Source organism: Tachyglossus aculeatus, chromosome 3 (assembly GCF_015852505.1).
Source record: "Tachyglossus aculeatus isolate mTacAcu1 chromosome 3, mTacAcu1.pri, whole genome shotgun sequence".
Classification (NCBI taxonomy): Eukaryota; Metazoa; Chordata; class Mammalia; order Monotremata; family Tachyglossidae; genus Tachyglossus; species Tachyglossus aculeatus.
In genome coordinates, this window is record NC_052068.1 from 92,388,597 (window position 1) to 92,408,201 (window position 19,605).

General features: G+C 43.0%; 1 non-coding gene across 1 annotated transcript; it reads right to left on the reverse strand.

The window, feature by feature from the left end:
- Positions 1 to 10,762: 10,762 nt before the first annotated feature.
- Positions 10,763 to 10,900, reverse strand: LOC119926315. Its single transcript, XR_005450202.1, has one exon. It is a non-coding gene; the product is annotated as a small nucleolar RNA SNORA7 (small nucleolar RNA).
- Between the last annotated feature and the right edge of the window lie 8,705 nt (positions 10,901 to 19,605).

Genomic DNA, 19,605 nt, shown 5'->3' on the forward strand with positions numbered 1-19,605 from the left:
ATCTGTACCCTTTGAGCACTTGATATTCACCCATCAGCAGCCCCACAGCATTTAGCTGTGAGCCCACTGTTGGGTAGGGACTGTCTCTATATGTTGCCAATTTGTACTTCCCAAGCGCTTAGTACAGTGCTCTGCACATAGTAAGCTCTCAATAAATACGATTGATGATGATGATCCATAATTTACATATTTATATTTGTCTCCCCCTCTAGATTATAAGCTCCTTGTGGGCAGAGAACGTGCATACCAACTCTGTTGTATGCACATAGAGTCCCTTATTCTTCACACAGTAAGTGCATGATAAACACCATTGATTGCCCTCATCCTCATTTTATAGATGAGGAAACAGGCTCAGAGAGGTTAGTTGACTTGCCCAAGATCACACAGCAGGCAAATGGTAGAGGTGGGACTTGAACCAAGGTTTCCTGGCTCCAGTTTCTGGTTCTTTCACCTTCCAAAGGGATGGACATCCAGACGAAATAGGAGCATTTGGTGATTTTAATTAGTAGATGGTTAAGGCAGTCAATCATTTAGTTCTGTACCAGTGAGTTTGATTTTCAACTGATCTGTGCCCAACCCAATACCCTTATGGACTAGGACATTTTCATTTGTTTTTCCGCTGGTGGGCTCTTCTACACCAATTCCGTGGTTCCAGGGTTTTAGAGAGCTGGGAGGGTGACACCAAGGCTCTGGTGACACCAAGGATGGGAGTTCAAGATGAGAAACGGTGTGGCTCAGTGGAAAGAGCCCGGTCTTGGGAGTCAGAGGTTATGGGTTCTAATCCCTGCTCTGCCACTTGTGAGCTGTGTGACTTTGGGCAAATCACTTCGCTTCTCTGTGTCTCAATTACCTCATCTGTAAAATGGGGGTGAAGACTGTGAGCCATATGTGGAGCAACCTGATTATCTCGTATCTTCCCAATGCTTTTAACAGTGCTTTTAACATACTAAACACTTAACAAATACTATCATTATTATTTTTGTTAAGACTGCCACCCTAGGAACCCTTTAGGGTCCCATAAAATTAGGGCACATCCAAAATGGCACCAGCAATGTCAACACACTTCTCTGTTTGTCCTACTATATGTGTTCCCTTTTCTATCAAAGTCTCTCAATAAGCAGCCTAGTGATAGATCCGTAGGATCATCATTTCCTTGTGGGACCTGAAGGAATCAGGTAACAATAATAGTGATTATTATGATGATGATGATAATTATTATTATGGTATTTGTTAAGCACTTATTATGTGCCAGGCACTGTTCTAAGCACTGGGGTAGATACAAGGTAGTTAGGTTGTCCCACGTGGGGCTCACAGTTTTAATCCCCATTTTACAGATGAGGTAACTGAGGCCCAGAGAAGTGAAGTGACTTGCCCAAGGTCACACATCAGACAAGTGGCAGAGCCAGGATTAGAACCTTCTGCTCCCAGGCCCGTGCTCTATCCACTATGCCATGCTGCTTCTCCCATAATTAGGCCAGAGATAAAGATCTCTACCTTTTCAGAGGGTAGCCATTGGTGGCCTTGGATAACTCAGTACATTTCTTCTAACACCTCTTCCCTCAGCCACAGTCACATAAAAACATATAGGTCACCTCTTTACCAACTCCCTATCCCCCACATATTTTAGTTAATTATTTTTCCCTGCAAAGATTCCTATTTGAAAGTGCTTCTAGTTCCTTAGGCACTTAGGAAATAATAATAATAACATAAACAGCAATACAAAAACATAAATAATAATCATTAAAATAGCAAATATAAAAACCAGTCTGTATTTCTCTGAATAAAAGGGTACAATACAGGTATCCTATGCTCTTCAAAAGAAAGGTTTCTGGTTCTTTCCAATGCTGGCTAGCTCAGTGATTGACAGAGATATCATGGGGGAGGGAAGTGGGGAAGGCCACAAAATTGATCTCCCAACAGGTGAGAAAATAATAATAATTGTGGTATTTGTTAGGTGCTTACTAAGCACTGGGATGAATTAAAGCAAATTGGGTTGTACACAGTTCCTGTCCCATATGAGCCTCACTGTCTTAATCCCCATTTTACAGATGGGTAACTGAGGCCCAGGGAAATGAAATGACTTGCCCAAGGTCACACAGTAGACAAGTGGCAGAGACTGTATTAGAACCCACAACACTCCGACTCCCAATCCTTTGCTCTATTCACTATGCCATGCCACTTCCAGTGGGGCTCTGGTCCCAGTTGGATGAATGTCATGGTGGGCCATCCTGACCCTGGGCCAAGAGGACGGGCTGCAGGGGGAATACCAGCAATCCAATTTATCCAGCTTGGGATTCCTGGATCCCAGTCCACACACCCCCCAACTCTGAGTACCCTGGGAGTTAGAGGAAATTGGATATAAAGTTTGGGAAAACAGCATGTCCTAGTTGAAATACCATGGTCCTGAGAGTTAGAGGACCAGTGTTTTTATATTGGATCCACCATTTGCCTACTGTGTGACCTTGGGCAAATCATTTAACTTCGTCATACCCCCGTTCCCTTATCTGCAAAATGGGGATTCAATACGTGTTCTACTTCCTATTTAGTCTGTGAACCCCATGTGGGACCTGATAATCTTGTATCTCCCCCAGCGCTTAGTACAGTCCTAGGCATGTAATGATCCTGCAGTATTTACATATTCATTCAATCATATTTACTGAGTGCTTGCTGTGTGCAGAGCACTGTACTAAGTGTATATATCTATTATTTATTTGTATTAATGTCTCTTGCTACCTGATATTGAGGGTGGAGGGGGCCACCCACCTGAGCCATGCTGGTTGCATTGCAGGCCAGAGCCTAGGATACCAGCTGGGAATGTGCCCTGAATGGATGGGGGGAAGAGTTGAGTGTTTCAGTGCTCCTGGGGGTGAACAGCATCAGTGGACAGTGACAGATCTTGAATGTGGACAGGAATGAGGACAGGTGCGTGCACCATGCCAAGAACTCAGCCTGCCATGGTGGTAGGGAAGCTGGAACGGGGATGTCCTGAGGTCAGGATGTGGGTGGGAGCAACGATGGGAATGCCTGTGCTGCCCTAGAGCTGCTGTTCCCCTCTTCTTGGAGATTGAAGTCCTGGTTCCAGACCTGCTTCACTCCCTTCACCCCGACCTTGAGCATTCTGGAGTCAAGCAGTGGGTGGAGCTCAGCCCAGCCCTCTCCTGCTACTTCTTTCCCTCTGGATCCTCAGCATTCAGCTCTACCATGTTGGGCACACAGGCTCTGCCCTCCAGAGTCCCATGGGGTTCTGATCCTAGTGACTCGCCTTTGTCTAGTGCTTAGGGCCTGAGCTCTGGCCATATGGTAGCAGGGAACCCAGGATGGTGGGTCCCAGCATGCCCTACCAGGAGGAGCAAATGCTGGTGGAGAATACCACTGATTGTCCGAGACAACTGATTGACAGCCCAGAAACCAATGGAAGGACATGGAGAAATTGCACCCACATGACTGTCTAGGAAAGGGATTAGGTCAATGAGCAAAAGCTATAAAAGGTGGCCAACGTGTGCTGAGGGTCTGGATCAGTGGACATGTGGTGGGACCTCCCTGGAGGATATGGGAATTAAGGTGTTTTGACTGGAATGAGCTTCTGCAGGTGTTTTATGCTACACTCCTCTGGAGAGTGGTAATAACAAAAATACTTCATTGTTAAGCACTAACTGTGTGCCAAACACTGTACTAAATGTTGGGATTGAGTCAAGATATTCAGGAGCCACCATATGGAGCTCACAGTCTAAGTAGGAGGGAGAACAGGTATTGAATCCCCATTTTACCCTTGGGGAAACTGAGTCACAAAGAAGTTAAGTGACTTGCACAAGATCGAACAATAGACAAGTAATAGAGCTGGGATTAGAACCCAGGTAACCAAGTCCCCAGGCCCACGCACTTTGCATGAGGCACACTGCTTCAAGTGTAGCGTGGCTCAGTGGAAAGAACACGGGCTCTGGAGGCAGAGGTCATGGGTTCAAATCCCGGCTCCAGCAATTGTCAGCTGTGTGACTTTGGGCAAGTCACTTAACTTTTCTGTGCCTCAGTTACCTCATCTGCAAACGGGGATTAAGACTGTGAGCCCCCCGTGGGACAACCTGATCAACTTGTAACCTCCTCAGTGCTTAGAACAGTGCTTTGCACATTGTGTGTGCTTAATAAATGCCATCACTATTATTATTGTAAGTCAGGTGAGGTAAGGATTGGCTCTCTTTATTGCTGAATTGTACTTACCAAGTGCTTAGTACAGTGCTTTGCACACAGTAAGCGCTCAGTAAATATGAATGAATGAATGAATCTGTTTCCGCATCAAGACTCTGAGCTCCTTGTGGGAAGAGAATGTGTCTACCAACTGTGTTGTATTGTACTCTCCCATGTGCATAGTACAGTGCTCAATAAATACCACTGATTGATTGACTTAACAAATACCTCTTCTCCTTTCTCTTCTTCTTCCCCTTCCTCTTCTTCTTCTTTCACTTCCCCTTCCCTTTCCTCCTCTTCTTCTTTTTCCCTTCTCCTTCCCCTTTCTCTTTCCTTCCCCTTCCCCTCCCCTTTTCCTCTCCCTTCTCTTCCTTCTCCTCCTTCTCATTCTCTTCCTTCTCCTTTCCCTCCCCCTTCTCTTTCTCCTTCTCTTCCTTCTCATCATCATCATCATCATCATCATCAATCGTATTTATTGAGCGCTTACTATGTGCAGAGCACTGTACTAAGCGCTTGGGAAGTACAAATTGGCAACATATAGAGACAGTCCCTACCCAACAGTGGGCTCACAGTCTAAAAGGGGGAGACAGAGAACAAAACCAAACATACAAACATACTAACAAAATAAAATAAATAGAATAGATATGTACAAATAAAATGAATAAATAAATAAATAAATAGAGTAAAAAAATATGTACAAACATATATCATCCTCCTTCTCCTCCTCCTCTCCTCCCCCCCCGCCCCTTCTTCTTCCTCTTCTTCTTCATCTCCCTTTTTGGAAAGGCAGCGCTGGAGGGAGATGACCACTTCCCTGACCTCACAGCAATGGCTTGTTGGGAACTGTGAAGGGGAGAGAAGGGATGGAGAAGGGAGAGGAGGCATTCGGGGTCTTCAACAGGGAGTCAGCTGCCTCGTCTCCATCCGATCTCTCTATAGGGGTGGGTAGGGAAAAACCTGGTGCCCAAGGGGAGCATCCTGCCAGTAGTGGCCAAGGTAGAATTTCCCTTGCCCAGATGATCTGGGAGAGAGAGAGACCCGGTCATGGGTGACCTCTAGATTATAAGCTCGTTGCAGCAGGAAATGTGTCTGTCATATTGTTATACTGTACTCTCCCAAGCACTTAGTATGGTGCTCTGCACACAGTAAGTGCTCAATAAATATGACTGTCTGGTATATGGAGATCATTCAATCATTTATTCATTCAATCATATTTATCAAACACTTACTGTGTTCACAGCAGTATACTAAGAGCTTGGGAGAGTATAACAGACACATTCCCTATCCACAATGAACTTCCAGTCTAGAGGAAGCTTACAGTCACAGGCCTGATCCCAGAGAATGCTTCCAAGGACTCTTAACCTTGCTCCACTTGCCTCAGAGCCATGAAGGTACCTTCCCAGGTCCATATGAACTCCGGCCCCATGTCAGCCATGGAACCTGGTAGCAGTAGCTGCACTGGAGGGAGGCTTGATGGTAAAATTACAATTAAAAGCACATAAAAACGTATGGTACACATATTGGGTCCAGACACAGGATGGTCAGTTATTGGAATGCCCAGTATAAAACCTGACAAATGGCCACTCTATCTCCCTGACCGATTCTGTGACCGCCCCCCGACTCCCACTGCAGTGGGGCTAGCAGCCACAGCAAAGAGATGTGGTGTCCCACAAACAGAAAGCCCAGTACTATATAGTGTGAGCTTCTGTGCGGCTAATTCCTCCACAGATTGGATTGCGGGAACTTTAATGCAGCAGGTTGTGGGCAGGGCAAACTGTAACGCCCGATAAAATCTCATTGAGCTTTGTTCATAACTTTCTAGTTTGGGATATACATGTGAAACCCCTTGACCAGCTGTTCTTCCCAAGAGCTGTACAGGGCTTTTGATTTGATTTGGTTTATTTGTTTTTCGAAGCCAGTGGGCCTAGCCATAAAGTAGAAGGGCAGGAGAGAGTTTCAGTTAAATCTCCAAGGATCAAAATTAATGTACAGTACGTGGCGATGTAGCACCGTTCAGGACTGCCAAAGGTCCCTATTGGATTTTGGATTCGAATTGACCAAAAAAAAAAATTCAAATGCATTTTGAAGGTATGTGAGGAAATTACATTAAAAATAAACCCAAAGAAATAAAATGCTCTTAGCTCATGAAGCTCTGTGTAAGCTGTTAAGGAAAAAGCAATAAAAGGATCATTGACTCTCCTCGGTTCAAAGAAACGTGTCCCCCAAGTTCTGATCTAAAATTGGGGGATTTGGTTATGCAATCTAAGTGCTTAGTACAGTGCTCTGCACACAGTAAGCGCTCAATAAATACGATTGATTGATTGATTGTATCCCCCCAGTGCTTAGAACAATGCTTTGCACATAGTAATCGCTTAACAAATACCATCATCATCATCTATAATTTTTACTGAGCAGTTACTCTACGCAGAGCACCGTATTCAGTACCTGAATGAGTACAGTAGAATTAGTAGGCATGATCCCTCCCTTCAATGGGCTTACAATCTTTTCTCTTTCCTTTGCCTTAAGGTATAGTTAGTTGCTGTTTTTCAGTGTTTAGAACAGTACTTGGTGCATAGTAAGTGCTTAACAAATGCCATCATTAAGTATTAGGGCAGAATCCATTATTCATTATCAGAGTTCCATCTTTAGAACAAAGATAGAACTTTGTTAAGGAAAGAAACTTATAAGGAATAAAGACATTAAAGGGGAAGGGGAGTAAGTTACAAAGAAAAATGGCCTAAATATATATGGCATACATAGCTTTTGGCATTCTCCTTGACTCTATAAAGTGTGATTATTTCCTATGTCCTTTTTTGTTATTTATTAGTAAAATAGGTACACATTTATCCTCAACTGATAAAGTGGTAGAATCTAAATTAATTTTCCCAAGTATCATCCATTTTATGCTCAGTCTGAAGAGGAGGAGCATCTGACAAAAATAATTGCAAGTCACAGTGAAAAATGGAAAACCCAAGAAAGTAAATTTAAAAGGAAAATAAAGGAAGTGATCACTGGGAAACTATTATTAGTACAATTCAATTAGAAAAATCCTCAGCAACAGAGTTCTAAAACTGAAAATCATATCGACATATTGCATTTCCCCTGCTGGAAATAGATTTGGGTCTAGATTACTGTCATTAGTACAAGGCTAACTGGCTTGAAGATGGTGCTTTCATCTTGCTTGTATCCTGGGATAGTATTTGTGCACACATTGCACCAGCAAGAAGTAGAATAACAGAAAACAGAATGAGAGAAAGTACTATTATAGAGACAGTGCTGTCCTTCCGGTTTGAGGGTGAATTTTATAATTGTGAGATTTTATAATTGTGTGTGGGTGTGGACAACCAAACCAATATGTAAATAACAGTTCCTTTGTTATCATATGTCTCTAGTGATGTCCCCTCCTGCTCTGTAGCCTCTGTACTCTAAAGTGCCTAGCCCTGTTTTCATTCCTCCTCTTGGTGTCACAAGCATCCTGAAGCCTCTGTTCCAAGACAAGTTATCCAATTTTTGATTTTTGTACAGCATCATTTCCATAAATACATGATGGTGCTGAATCATTTGAGATTTTGCTTTATAGCATTTCTAAAGCTTATCTTCTGTGTGTCCCTCTTAGATTAACAGAGTTTTTTTATATGAATACTAACACAAGCGTGTGCATGTTCTCTCTCTCTCTCTCTCTCTCTCTCTCTCTCTCTCTCTCTCCCCTCTCTCTCTCTCTCTCTCTCTCTCTCTCTCTCTCTCTCTCTCTCTCTCTCTCTCTCCCTCCTGCCCCCCCTCATCAAAACAGGCTTATGAAACCATTTGTATTTGAGAACTGAAAGTAGAGTTTTCAAAATTTTCATCATCTCAAGGCTCTCCATCACCTCACCCCCTCCTACCTCACTCCCTTCTTTCCTTCTACAGCCCAGCTCACACCCTCCACTCCTCTGCCACTAACCTCCTCACTGTACCTCGTTCCCACCTGTCCTGTCAACCCCCGGTCCACATTCTCCCCCTGGCCTGGAATGCCCTCCCTCTGCACATCTACCAAGCTAGCTCGCTTCCTCCCTTCAAAGCCCTACTGAGAGCTCACCTCCTCCTGGAGGCCTTCCCAGACTGAGCCCCCTCCTTCTCCTCTCCCTCTTCCTCCCCATCCCCCCGACCCTACCTCCTTCCCCTCCCCACAGCACCTGTATATATGTTTGTACAGATTTATTACTCTATTTATTTTACTTGTACATATTTACTATTCTATTTATTTTACTTTGTTAATATGTTTTGTTTTGTTGTCTGTCTCCCCCTTCAAGACTGTGAGCCCGTTTTTGGGTAGGGACCGTCTCTATATGTTGCCAACTTGTACTTCCCAAGCGCTTAGTACAGTGCTCTGCACACAGTAAGTGCTCAATAAATACGATTGAATGAATGAATGAATCATCATCCAAAAGTCAATCAGTGGTATTTATCAAGTGCTTACTATGTGCAGAGCACTGCTACACACTTGACCTGTTTACTTGATTTGTATATATCTATAATTTCATTTATTTATATTGATGCTATTGATGCCTTTTTATTTGTTTTGATGTCTGTCTCCCCCGCCTTCTAGACTGTGAGCCAAATGTGGGTAGGGATTATCTCTCTTTGTTGCTGAATTGTACTTTCCAAGGGCTTAGTACAGTGCTCTGCACACAGTAGGTGCTCAATAAATATGATTGAATGAATGAGTGATTACTCATTATTCATCATCATTATCATCATAATCAATGATATTTATTGACCACAACTAAACTAAGTACTTCTGAGAGCACCCCAAAGGTAAGACTCCAATTCCCTCCCTCTTTACAGTTTAATGGAGGAGATTTTTGTCTTGTCTTATGCTGAGTTATCTCCAACCCATAGCGATGTCATGGACGCATCTCCCCAGAGTGCCCCACCTCCTTCTGCAATTGTTCTGATAGTGTATCTACAGAGTTTTCTTGGTAAAAATATGGAAGTGGTTTGCCATTGCCTCCTTGCACAAAGTAAACTTGAGTCTCTGCCCTCAACTCTCTCCCAAGCTGCTGCTGCCCAGCGCAGCTGAGTTTTGACTTGTAGCCGATTGCCTCCCACTCGCTAGCCACTGCCCAAACTAGGATTGGAGTGGATTTGCCTCTGCTTGACTCTCCCTCCCATAGTGGAGACTGGTAGGGTACTGGAAACGCGCCAGGTGCAACGCTGATAGGGGAAATGGAAGGGATAGGCAGAATTAAATTATTTACAAATAGTGGGGCCAGCAGGAAGAAAGATCCTGTGTCCTAGTTTGCTAGTATAATGGTATGATCTAATAAAACAAATACAGCAGGATCTTTATGCATTAAATTCATTCATTCATTCATTCAATCATATTTATTGAGCACTTACTGTGTGCAGAGCACTGTACTAAGCACTTGGGAAGTACAAGTTGGCAACATATAGAGACGGTCCCTACTCAACAGTGGGCTCACAGTCTAGAAGTATTAAATAAGTGCATATACTAATGATTGTCTATTCATGTATGTATGTATGAATATTCAGTTTTTTATGGTATTTGTTAAAGCGCTTACTATGTGTCCTATACTGTTCGAATTTCTGGGAAAATACAAGTTCATTAGATTAGATACAGTCCCTGTCCCTCATGGGGTTCCTAGTCTAAGTAGGAGGGAGAACAGGAGAACTAAGACATAGAGAAGTTAAGTGACTTTCCCAAGGTCAAACAGTAATCAGTTGGCTGATCCGGGATTAGAACCCAGGTCCTTCTGACTCCCAGGCTCGTGGTCTTTCCACTAAGGTATATGCACAAGTCTGAGAATGGATATAACTAATAAAAGATAAGGGTGGCTGTAGGGTTAATGTGACTTTGGAAAATGGGAAAGGGTGAAGACGGGAAAGTTGTGACCTGGCATATTTGAAGGGGATGGGGACAGAGTTCCATGCAGTGGCAGTGGTGTGCATGAGGGTTGTGACGACTTCTTCCACCAACAGCCACACTCACGAAAGGGAGGAGGAAGTCAGGAAAGTCACTCCTTGAGGTGTAAGCCACGCCAATCAGAGAGAAGGATCGGTCAGGAAGTAGAGGCACAGTTTAGAAAAAAGAAGGTGAATCTTGGCCATCTTGAGGTGAGGGGAAATGAGCTGCTGTGCCTGGGAGAGCAGCACCTTGGGGGGCAGGTGGGAAGGGGTACTCATGCTATAGATTCTTGATAGACCCAGAACCCAGGGAGGGATCAGAGGGCATCCCTGGAGGTTCAGAGTCCAGCAGCCAGGACTCCAGAGGAGTAAGGCTCCTGACCCTGAGGAGGAGAAGAACATGAGCCCAGGGACACCTACAGGGAAATACTAAAGGTCCTGGAGGAGGAGCAGTACTTGTCTTAAGCAGTCAAGTAGTCTCTGACCTATAGTGACTCCATGGACACACCTCTCCCAGAATGCCCCACCTCCATTTGCAATCATTCTGATAGTGTATCCTTAGAGTTTCTTGGTACAAATATGGAAATGGCTTACCATAGCCTCCTTCCACACAGTAAACTAGAGTCTTTGCCCTTGACTCTCCCATGCCGCTGCTGCCCAGCACAGGTGAGTTTTGACTTGTAGCAGATTGCCTTCCACTCATTAGCAGCTGCCCAAGCTAGGAATGGAATAGGTAGGCCTCTGCCTGACTCTCCCACTCATAGCCAAGACTGATAGAGTTCTGGAAACTCTCCAGGTGCAATCTTGAGAGGGGAGAAACAGAACGAGATCCCAGGAAAGGCAATTTAACTGCAAACCCCTCCATAGATTGTAAGCTCCTTGAGGTCATTGTTATGTCTTCCAACTATGTTGCACTCTCTCAAATTCTTAGTCCACTGCTCTGCATACAACAATTGATTAATTGAGCAGAGACAGGAGTCTTAACCCAACACCTTGACCACTTGACCAGCCCTCAGTCTGTGTTCTCCACTTAAACTGTAAACTCTCTCAGGGAAATATCCACGCAATCTTCGAATAAACTCTGTACCCAATAGCCCTTTAATAAGAACAATGGTAGCATTTCTTAAGCATTTCCTATGTTCCATATTATGCTAAATACTATACTAAGCACTAGTATTTGTACTCTGTGCTAAGCACTGTGGTGGATACAAGATTATCCAGCTGGACACAGCCTAATTTCCAAATGGTGTTCACAGTTTGAGGCTTGTTCCTCACTGCCTATCTAATCATCAGCCTCATAGCTATTGCTACCAAATTGAAATGGGTGTGTTTAGGTGATCTCAGGACGGTGCTAGCATCTAGTCCGTTTAAATGTAATTTTGTTGCTTTCCCAGAAATAAGAACACCATGTCATGAACCTTGGACCAGGATAATTTTAATTTCCTGTTTGTGGCTGACTCAGGCAACTCTAACCTTGAAGCAGACTCTGGAGCAATAGCAAGGCTCTTAGTCTGAAATCAGATTAGATTTTACAACTGCCCCAAAACATTTTTTTTTTTTTTTTGGTTTTAATAACATGGTTGCTGCAGAAAGATCAGCTCCAAAGGCACATTGGGCTTTCTGAATCTTTAGTATATTTCTTTTGATTTCATTTTCCAGCTGGGTGTACTGAAGCAGTCAGAGTTTATTATTATGTACACTACCTTGTTCTCTTAACATGAATTAGTGGCCAGATCAGACTTTGGAATATTTGAAAAAAATCAAAAGCAAAACAAATTTCTTCATACTGTTGAAGTGTTTAGATGTCCTCACTTTTCCATTGTCCATCTCAAGGTCTATTTTTATATGCTACTTCCCCCAATATCCACAACAAAAAAAACATCATTTGCTTCCACACAGTTATCCCAGTGATCTCTGCTCAGAGAAGCTACTCAATAATATTGCTGATGCTGATATATATATATATCTATATCTATATATCTATATATATATCTATATAGATATATAGATATATCCTAGACACACACACACACACGGCACCACACATGAAAGTAGACAAATACCTAAAAACACTTACACAGATTCAGACATGTGCACATGCACTGGAAATACTGTGTGAGGTTCTGATCACTGCATCTTAGGAAATGGGGAAGAGAGCTAGAGGGACTACTGAAAAGGGCAAAAAATATGATCAATAGAAATGACAAACAGTGTTAGGAAAATAGACTGACAGGAAGAAAACTCTTTAGTCTGGAAAGAAGCAAGATAAGAGGAAACATGTTGAACTTGATGAAATTCTGAAGAATGGAGACAGAGTGGACATAGGAATTGTTCAACAAATCCCACAACACCAGAATGAGGGAGACACCCGCTGCAGCTTCAAGGAAGCACTTCTTCACATAGCATGTGGTAAACACAAGGATTTTGTTTCCATAGAAAAATGTTCTGCAGACCATATCGAGGAGTTCAAGTGGGAAATGGTTAAATTCATGGCTGAATGATCCATGATGATTAGTAAAAGGAAAGCTATTGTCTCATTGACATCATTCCTGGTGGATGGGGATAAACAAACCAACATCTCTGACTTTTCCTTCTAGTAGCCTAACTCTCCCTCTGATCACCAATTATAGACAATTTGCTTTTGTCCAAACCCCCACCTTGAATCTCATAGCATTTTTGACTGACGAACTTCCCAACAAATGGGAACAAAAGGGAACAAATTTCATGTTTGTTATCAATTGAGAGAAAAAGGGGTTCCTGGTTTCCCAGAGCCTGGATCAGCAATAGATAAATATGACCTCCAAATTAGTAACTTGGGCACTTGACTGTCCTGAATAATGATTTCTAGCAGGAAAGTCATAAAAAGGAAAGCTTTTATTTATTTTACTTCTTGAGTACCACAACTCAGAAGGAGCTGTCTCTCTTCTGATTGCTGCACACTAGTCTGTCTTCTGTACTTGTTTCCCAGCACCCCACAGTTTTCAAAGTTCCCTGACACAATAGGCCTGGGAACCTCACAGGAATATTCATTCATTCAATAGTATTTATTGAGCACTTACTGTGTGCAGAGCACTGTACTAAGTGCTTGGGAAGTACAAATCGGCAACATATAGAGGTGAACCCTACCAAACAACAGGCTCACAGTCTAGAAGGGGGAGACAGACAAAAAAACCCAAAATAAGTAGACAGGTATCAATACCAATAGAATAAATATAATTATAGCTATATTCAGATAATAAAATAAATAGAGTAATAAATATGTACAAATATACAAAAGTGCTGTGGGGAGGGGAGGGGGGAAGGGCAGATGGGAGGGGAGGGGAGGAGGAGAGGAAAAAGGGGGACCTCAGTCTGGGAAGGCCTTTGGAGGAGGTGAGCTCTCAGTAGGGTTTTGAAGGGAGGAAGAGAACTAGTTTGGTGGATATGTGGAGGGAGGGCATTCCAGGCCAGAGGTAGGACATGGGCCAGGGGTCGACTGCGGGACAGGCAAGAACGAGGCGCAGTGAGGAGGTTAGCGGCAGAGGAGCAGAGTGCTCAGGCTGGGCTGTAGAAGGAGAGAAGGGAGGTGAGGTAGGAGGGGGCGAGGAGATGGAGAGCTTTGAAGCCGAGAGTGAGGAGTTTTTGCTTGATTCAAAGGTTGATAGGTAACCACTGGATATTTTTGATGAGGGGAGTGACATGTCCAGAGAGTTTCTGTACAAAGATAATCCGGGCCGCAGAGTGAAGTATAGATTGAAGCGGGGAGAGACAGGAGGATGGGAGAGCAGAAAGAAGTATCAGGCTAGGACAATTCCTAGGACACCTGAGGACAGTTTGCACCCATAGCCTTCTTCAGGAGTCTCTGCTCCAGAGTAACATATTCCACTGAAACTGGTTTGGAATAAAGGAATTCTTTTTGACTCAGTAGAGATGCTACAATACTCCACCGATATAACTGAATCATATACATTCTACCTCTGCTGTAATAACTGAGATCTCTTCCTCCTCCTCCTCTTTGTCTCCCTCTTTCTCATCCTCTCTCTCTACTCCTTATCCTCCTCCTTCTCCTCAACATTATGTTCCTTCTCCTCCTCATTCCCCTCATCCTCAGATAAAGAAAAGCAAAGATAATCCAGAAGGGGGAAGGTGACATAAGGCCCAACTGGATGCCTCACTAAGGAATAGAAATGAACCCTTTCCACTAAGGAATGGAAGGAGTTCATTTCCATTCCTTTTTATAGGTCAGCTTCCAGTCACACCGAGCTTCCCACATTCCCCCAGCACAGCCCAGTATCTGAAGCATCCCTTGGAGCTATGTCAGATGAGGGGAGGAGGGGGTTTAAATATTGCAGAAAGCAAAAGCCCAACAATCGTGAGGGGGGAGAGATACGCTCATGTCAAAACTGAATACACGGGAAACTGAAAAATGACATTTGCACTGGAAGATCGTGGAGCCTGATCCAGTTAGGATGAATTCTTTTAAGTTAAGTAGTGCTCAACATTACTCAATTTGGAAACAGATAAAACAGCCTGTGAGGGACAGTATCTCTGCCGCTTAATGTTTTATATGATAAGATTTTTTCCCCTGTCAAGCTGTGAAGAGTTTCACCGAACCTCTCTGCTTCCCCTGCCTGTATTGTGTGCTCTTACTCTCTCTCTCTCCCTTTTCTCTCGCTCCCTCTCTCCCTCTCTCCTTTTTTCCTTTCCCTCTTTCTCTCTCTCTTTTTTCACTCTTTGGTCCTTACGGATGTATGTTAAAAAAAAAAAAAACCTCATTTCCTCTGTGCCTAGTCTGCCTTCTAAAGCTGAGGGAGGAAATCTGAAGTGATAGGTTTGCATTCGCCCCAGACTATCTTTTTCACAGTTCCCTGGAAGAGTCGTTAGGAGGCTGGGCCTTGTGGCACTCCCTTGAGGTAACAGCACAAGTAAAGTGACACACTGACAAGGTCAGTCCTTTAGCCCGCTGATGTTAGGTACAATTTAGCATCACCACGGATTCTCCAGACAGCTCTGAAGTGGTTTCCTTCCCTATTCCTCCTTCCTGTCTGCTCTCTTCATTTTCTGGCAAGTCACACATATACTAACATACTTTAGGGAGAGACCTCCTAATCAAAATGAGTCACCCCTACCAAAAAAAAAATATATCATATAATACATATCACCTATATTATACCTATTTACATATGAATACATTTTATATAATAATAATGATCATAACAATTGCAATGTTTGTTAAACACTTTCTGCCTAACATTGTACCAAACATTGAGGTAGATACAAGATAATCAGGTCAGACATAAACTCTAAAACACGCTGGGGTTTGCAATCTAAGCAAGGGGGAGAACACATATTTGATCCCCATTTTTATAGATGAAGAAACTTGGGTAGAGAGAAGTGAAGTGATGTGCCCAAGGTTACACACATGCATACATCAGAATATAAGTGAACATAAGCAAAGGAATGTGAAGGGTTGATGCAGTTGTTTGGCTAATGGAACAGAAGATATTCCTTCAAACTGAATGACTCATACCTAATTTCTATGTTGGGAGAATTAATGCAAAACAATCTTCATCCCTCCCTTCCATTAGCCCATGTAGATGAGCCTTAGGCTAGGTCTCTCCACTTGGAACAAGGTGTCCTCACCTTCAAGGATTCTGGGGAAGAGCTGCTCTATGGATGGGGATAAACTGCAGGAAGATCTCCTAAATAATAATAATAATAATAATAATAATAATAATAATGGCATTTGTTAAGTGCTTACTATGTGCCAAGCACTGTTCTAAGCACTCCAAGTGATTAGAGATCTGATGAATGACTTCCAAGCATGAGCCAGTACAAGTGACTTTACTCTGTGACACTTTACTAGTTACACTTAACTAAAGTGACTTTATTCCAAGCACTCATTAGAGCACAGTGCACTCAATGGGTGCTTAGTAAATACCACAACTACCACTATTGCTATGCAGCTTTCTGAGCCAGCCTGGGATTGTCTGTGAAACATTATTTGAGAAAGAGATCTTGTAGTGATCATCAGATGGTGCTCTCAAGTCTTGGTCCAGTGTGTGGAGAAAGACATGAAGATCAATGGAATGGTGGGCATCATCTAGATAGGATTAGAAAAACAAAACTCATTCTACCATGGTTTGGCCACATCTGGAATTCTTCTGTGTATAGTTCTGGTTTCTGCATCTTAGTAAGGATGGGCTTAAACTGGAGAAAATACAAGACAGTGGGGCCAGGGCCACCAGGCATATGGAACAGCTTCCATAGCAGAACAGAAAGAAAAGATTAAAACTCTTTTGGCATGAATAGATAGATGCAATTTGAGAGGAAACATTCTTGAGATAAACAAAATGATGTAGGATGTGGACAGAGAGAGCATCAAATTGTTGTTCACCAAATCCCACATTTCTAGGACACTCAAAACACCCAATGAGGCTTGGAGGTGTAGGATCAAAACAAACAATAGGAAACATTTCTTCACATAGTAGATAATAGAACAGTTGGCATGTGGGAAGAGATGGAGAAGTTAGGAATGCATGTAAAATAGATACATGATGGATAATTAACAGGAAATATTAAGCAGCCCATTGCTACCATGTGAGGGTGAATGTCAAGATTACCATCAGTCAAAGCATGTTACTCCCTCTCCCCCTCCCCATCCCCCCTGCCTTACCTCCTTCCCCTCCCCACAGCACCTGTATATAGGTATATATGTTTGTACATATTTATTACTCTATTTATTTTACTTGTATATACGTATTCTATTTATTTTACTTTGTTAATATGTTTTGTTTTGTTGTCTGTCTCCCCCTTCTAGACTGTGAGCCCACTGTTGGGTAGGGACCATCTCTATACGTTGCCAATTTGTACTTCCCAAGCACTTAGTACAGTGCTCTGCACACAGTAAGTGCTCAATAAATACGATTGAATGAATGAATGAATGAACATCCTGTTGCCAGTGTTACATTTATTTCTCATCTTATATTAGCCCAAGTGCCACCATTCATTCAGTCGTATTTATTGAGCACTTACTGTGTGCAGAGCACTGTACTAAGCGCTTGGGAAGTCCATTTGGCAACATATAGAGATGGTCCCTACTCAACAGTGGGCTCTGGAACACCCAACTGAGGCACTTAAGACTGTTTTCCAGGACACAATTGGCTCATTTCCTGGTGATTTTACTTGTCCTTGCCATGCCACACATCAGCCTCTTTACTGCAAGTGAAAGCCATTTTTGCCTTAGCAGATGCATTGTTTCTAAATTTTGCATCTGAAAAAAAATAGGAGACGGATTGTGTGGGTGAGAGAGGTATTGCAAGGAGAGTGGCAGAGGCTTTCTGTCAAACTGGCTTGGCTTAAATTGGAAGCCAGGTGTGAGCTGCTGAACAAAAACCCCTCCAAAAAAAGGTTATTCTTTAATAATGAAGTCATTATTGAAAATATTTTGAGTAACATGCACACATAAAACTCCTGCACCTCTCTGGATTTACTAATGAAATCTCATTCCTCTCCTTGACTGAACATAAATGAATGTAAACAGGGGACTAAATGCTGTATCGTTAGAAAAATGTTGGAGTCACTGCCCTCGATATAATATTATTTAACCTCTGTTTATATTTTTCTGACTTTCCAAATCCCCTCAACTCACGTTAATTCATTTAACCAACCATGATTTTCATCTGGCTTTTGTTTCTGTAGGAACTCATAGGACTGGTGGTTTGGTTTCCTTTGTGAATCGTGGCTATGCTACGTTCCTAATTGGGGCTTGGAAAATAGCCAAAAGCTAAGGGAGGGGACTTAAGGGATCATCCCTTAGTGGAAAGATTAGCTAACAAACCCCAGCCACCACCACATGGCTGTTCAAAGTTACAACTCTAGTCTGGGACTAATGTCTTACAGAATTTGGAATGGAATTAACATAGGAGCAGCTGCCATGATTGCAACCAATACTTGATGGGGAGATAGTTTACATGAGATAGCCTCACCTGCAAGCCATGGGAAAAACCTCTCCTCCCCTGACATAGTTTCTGGCACAACTTGAGTACCAGGGGCTTCAAGCTCTTTTTTCAACCAGTTCTAACTTTCAGCAATAGTAAGGGCAAGATTGAAGGTGATTGATCAAAACTCTTTCCTCAGCCCTTTTTCTGTGATGGTTGAATGATGTTTCTGCCTTTGAGTTTCACAGCAGCAGTCTTCCTAATGACTCTCACATGCATTGTCTGTCTCCTATCTTCACAGGATACTTGCACAGCAGAAATGGGCAAGACTTCAACCACTCAATCGATCAATTGATTGCATTTATTATTAATAATGATAATAATTATTATTATGGTATTTGTTAAGCGCTTACTATGTACCAAGGAACCATACTAAGCAATGGGGTAGGTACAAGATAATCAGACTGGACACAGTTTATTGAGCCCTTAGTGTGTGCAGAGCATTGTACTAAGCGCTTGGAAGATCAAAATATAACACTGTAACAGATTTGGTAGACACATTCCCTGCCAACAGTGAGCTTTAAGTCTAGAGCGGGGAAAGACATCCATATACGGAAATAAATTAGGGATGATGATGATGGTATTTGTTAAGCGCTTACTATGTGCAAAGCACTGTTCTAAGCACTGGGGGGATGCAAGGTGATCAGGTTGCCCCACCTGGGGCTCACAGTCTTAACCCCCATTTTACAGATGAGGTAACTGAGGCTCAGAGAAGTCAAGTGCCTTGCCCAATGTCACACAGCAGACAAGTGGTGGGGCCAGGATTCGAACCCATTATCTCTGACTCCAAAGCCCGTGCTCTTTCCACTGAACCACGCTGCCTCTCTTACATACATGAATATGATATGATATGTATGATATGTACATAAGTACTGTGGGACTGAGAGAGGGGTAAATAAAGGGAGCCAACCAGGGCAATGTAAAAGGGAGTGGGTGAAGTGGAAATGGGGGCTTAGTTGTTTAGGAAGACCTCTTGAAGATGTCCTTTCAATAAGGTTATAAAGAGGGAGAGTATTCCAAGCCAGGGGTAGGATGTGAGTGAGAGGTTGGTGAGATCAAAGTACAGTGAGTAGGTTGGCATTAGAGGAGCGATGTATGTGAGCTGGATTGTATTAGGAGAGAAGAGAGGTGATGTAAGAGGGGGCAAGGAGATTGAGTATAAAGCTGAGTTTTAAAGCTGATGTAAGGAGTTACTGTTTGATGAGGAGGTGGCTGGTCAACAACTGGAGGTTCTTGAGGAGTGGGAAAATGTGGACTGAACGTTTTTGTAGGAAATTAGTTTGAGCAGCAGAGTGAAGTATGGACTGGACAGGGGTTTAGATGGGTGGGGTGATTGTCTCAAGGTCACACAGCACAAGGAAGGGTCAAGACTAAGGTCTGCCGCGTACCATGCTGCTAATGACCTGGCCACCTACTTTATTGAGAAAATTAATATTATCAGGCATGATCTCCCTAAAATCTTCCCTCTCTCTCCCCAGTCCATCTCCCCTCCCACTCTTCAACTCTCCCATGTTTCCCAGGAATATCTCTAGAGGAGATC